This window comes from Oryctolagus cuniculus, chromosome 8 (genome assembly GCF_051225735.1).
Source record: "Oryctolagus cuniculus isolate XC-2025 breed Fujian yellow rabbit chromosome 8, ASM5122573v1, whole genome shotgun sequence".
NCBI lineage: Eukaryota > Metazoa > Chordata > Mammalia > Lagomorpha > Leporidae > Oryctolagus > Oryctolagus cuniculus.
The window spans coordinates 99,374,501-99,378,894 of record NC_142874.1 but is presented as its reverse complement, the minus strand read 5'-3'; positions in this window follow the sequence as shown (position 1 = coordinate 99,378,894).

Sequence of the window (4,394 nt, the reverse complement as noted above, 5' to 3'; positions counted from 1 at the left end):
TAAAAATTATAACCCAGAAATATAGATTAATATAAATAGATGGAACCTTAAGTAATCACCTGGACCAGCTTTTAGGTGATAATCCAGATGCTATTTTTTCCTGAATTTTATGAGCCGAGACTTATTTATTGCACAAACTAATAATGGTTGTTGTTCTAACAAATGGACTTGGTATATAGAAAGAACCTGTTATGAATAACAATCTAAATTTAATTACATTCAATATTTATCTATTGAAAAACCAATAACTGCTCAACTAATAGAAAAGTACATGTCATTATCTAAATGTGTTCCAGCTCAAGAAATACGTGCACACATGAAAACATATTTATATACTGTACACATTACATACCATTCTAAAAAACAATTAAAGTCAATTCAACTAAATTTTTAAGATAATATATCACATTAGCAAATACTAAGTAAAAATGTTCATTATAAAATAAATGTTAGTTTCATATGATATACTATGCCATTTGACAAACATTTTGCCACACAGGTTCATTTTCTTGCTTCTCTATAGTAGTTCCTTTAAAAAATTTATCAAGTATGATTTTATCTGTTGTTAGAAGGTCAAACAAGGCAAAATATGAAGCAATACATTTAATAATTAGAAATTCCTTAACATTTTCCCATATTTTTATGTCAATATAACAGTTATAGCAGTGGTTGTCATTTAATAATAGACACAATGTATAATGGATTCCGGTTTAGTTATTTTTTCCCCACAATTAACAACCTACTCAATTACACTATACTATTTAGACTTCAGTATATCAGATACAATAGCAATAACAAACTATATCTGGGTTGAAAAATTGCAAGCAGATGAAAACAGCAGCTGCCCTTAATAACTGTATATGATTTTGTTTTATGTGTTTTTAAATACATTTTCAGATCTTTACCTAAAAGCTTATTAGATAAGAGAAAATCACCTCCGTGGTGTGGTTTGTATTGTTCTCTTAATTAAAATTGACAAGGTTCTCCATTTGTAATTGCTTTTCCAAGCAGATGTGCATTTCCTAGATGAACCATATTTTATATACAGAGAACTTGAGTTCTGATTACAATGTTATCTATTCTCCTATAAGGAAACCTGCCTAATTTATTAAAAGCTATTTACACTGAAATCAACATGCTTTGAAATTCTGCTTGGATTTTAGAAAGTACTAATACGTTATGTGCTTTTCAACAATGGAAGTCATTGAGGAACAAGATCTTTTTTCTCCTAACCATCCTATTTTAACTGTGCTATTCCAGAGGCTCACAAAATCCTGCAGGGTGAGACTGTGGACTGAGAATCAGGGACTCCCAGCTCGTGTACTCCAGGTACACGAGTTATCCTCAGTGGCCTTTAGCAGTTGGAATTGTTTAAAGATGATGCTCAGATCAGAGGAAGCAGAAACGCCGTGGCATGAGATCCTTTGTTTCACACATTTAAAAATGTTTGCTTATAGCTATATCTACAATGTGTACAATGTGTGCTTTCCAAATGTAGATACACAATTTAAGATCATCGGAAAACTAAAAAAAAAAAAAAAATCCATAGGGAAGCATCTGGAACCCTATTTTCATTAAAGATTTATTTATCCCATTTGAAAGGCAGAGTGACAGAGATCTTTCCTCCACTGGTTCACCACAAAGATGACCATAAAGGCCAGGATTGGGCCAGGCCAAAGCCAGGAACCTGGAACTCCATCTGGGTTTCCCACAGGGATGGCAGGGGCCCAAGCACTTGGACCATCATCGATTGATTTCCCAAGAGCATTAGGGGGGATCTGGGGCAGAAGTCAGGCAGAGACATGAACTGGCGCTCATGGGATGGGAGTTTTCCAAGTGGCATCTTAGTCTGCTGTGCCACATGTTGGCCCCAACATCCAGTATCTCAGGATGCAGAAAGTACGTTATATAGAAGAAATCACTTAGTCTTGGAACAGCAGAGTAAGCAGGATCATCTCTAAATAAGTAGACAACCGTAACATAAAAAATATATCAGATTCTTCCCCCTGTTGTAACAGGATTCACAGCTAGGGTTAATAGTGGAAGTGCAAAGAATGTAGATTTTTGTTTTATTATGGGAATTTCCTTAATGCCTAGCTCTTTGGCACTTGAATTATTTAGCTCATAGGACAGTGGGTTATTCATGGGAGAACTACTTCAAACTTTTAGAAACTGGTGTTGGGGCCACCTGCCTGCAGTGCCTGCATTCCATATGGGTGCTGGTTGAGAGCTGGCTGCTCCACTTCTGATCCAGCTCTCTGCTATGGCTTGGGAAAACACAAGATAGCCCAAGTCCTTGGGCCCCTGCACCTGCCTGGGAGACCTGGAAAAAGCTCCTGGCTTTTGGCTTCAGATCAGCACAACTCCAGCTGTTGTGGCCATTTGGGGAGTGCACCAGAGGATGGAAGATCCCTCTCACCTCTCTCTCCCTCCCCCTCTCCCTCTCTCGCTCACTCTCTCTCTGCCTCTGTCTGTGTGAAACTCTGCCTTTCAAATAAAATAAATTAATTAAAAAAAAAAAACTGGTGCTGTAGTACAGTGAGTTATGCTGTCTATAGCAGAGCTATAATGCCATACTGGAGTGCCACTTGGAGTGCCTGCTGCTCAGCTTCTGATCCAGCTCCCTGGTAATATGTCTGGAAAAGTACCAGAAAATGGTCTAGGTGCCTGTCAGTAATGTGGTAGACACAGGTGGAGTTCTGGGCTTTGATGGAAAATTGCTCTGTCTGCCTCTGTCATTCTTATAAATACTTTTCAAAATCCACGTTATTTTTTAATTTTTATAGGTTTTTTTATAAGATTTTATTTATTTATTTGAGAAGTAGAGTTACAGACAGTGAGAGGGAGAGACAGAAAGGTCTTCCTTCCGTTGGTTTACTCCCCAAATGGCTGCAACAGCTGGAGCTGCGCCAATCCGAAGCCAGCAGCCAGGAGCTTCTTCCCAGTCTTCCATGTGGGTGCAGGGGCCCAAGCACTTGGGCCATCTTTTACTGCTTTCCCAGGCCACAGCAGAGAGCTGGATCGGAAGAGAAGCAGCTGGGACTAGAACTGGTGCCCATATGGGATGCTGGTGCTGCTGGCAGAGGATTAACCCACTGTGCCATGGCGCCGGCCCCTATATTTTAATTTTTAAAGTTTAGTTTTTAAGATTTAATATGATTTGTACATACAATTCTAAGAAGATAATGATATTCTCTCCTTCCTCCTCTCTCCCTCTCAACCTCCTTTCTTCTCCCTCCACTTTATTTTTAGTTGTAGAGCTAAAATTTTAAATTTATAACCATAAAAAGGGTTGATACCTCACTGGATAAGAAGCTCAACAAATAAAAAGCAAAAAGACCCTAGTTTAGTGGGAATATAGACAATAGCTATAAATGGTGATTGTGAGGCAAAATGATCATTTCACCCGTATACTGTAAACTAAGGCAATAACAGATCATTAAAACTATAGTAGCACAACGTTCTTAACTATTTGCTTGATAAATGTATAAAACCATTTTACAAAATTATGTTTTCTATACTACTGATACAGACTTTTTTGGTTTGTTTTCCAAATCCTAGAGCCTGTATATAGAGCATGCAGTATTTGAGTCTGGCTTATTTCACTCAACATTATCCCCTGCAGTTGTGTCCATTTTGCTAGAAATGCTAGAATTTCATTCTTTTTTACAGCTGAATAATAATCCATTGTGTGTGTGTGTGTGTGTGTGTGTGTCCCCATCTGAATACTGACACCCTGCTTGAGTCCAAATTTTGGCTACTGTGAACAGTGCTGCAGTAAACACGGTGGTGCAGGTATCTCTCTGGTACGCTGTTTTCAAGTCTTTGTGGTTTGTACCCAGTAGTGGCATTGCTGGATCATACGGCAAGTCTATTTCTAGATTTTTAAAGAAATCTGCACACCATTTTCCACAAAGGCTGCACTAATTTCCATTCCCAACATCAGTGTATAAGTGTTCTCTTTTCTCTTCATCCTTGCCACCATTTGTTTCGTCTGTGTTTTGGATTTTAGCCATTCTGACAGGGGCGAGGTGATAATCACATTTTAAAATAATTTGCAAACTGTAAAATATGCTAAACTCTAGGATTCCTACACATCTTAAGGTTTCTATAGTACTTTTAAATTTGTTATAAATTGTAAAATTTAGAGCTGTAAGCATGGATAACAAGAAATCTTTTAAATAAATTTTTATTTATTGGGACAAGACAGTTTAAATTTTGAAAGCACTTGTGTTAATTGAATCAATATGTATGGCACACTCTTTGCCAGGTGCAGTGTTAAGCAATGGTGTAATGGACAGCCAAATTAAACACAGTCTCAGCCTTCTGTGGATAAGGGATTAGTAGGGACAGACATCACTGAATAGTCATACAAACAAATGCAGAATTACAAA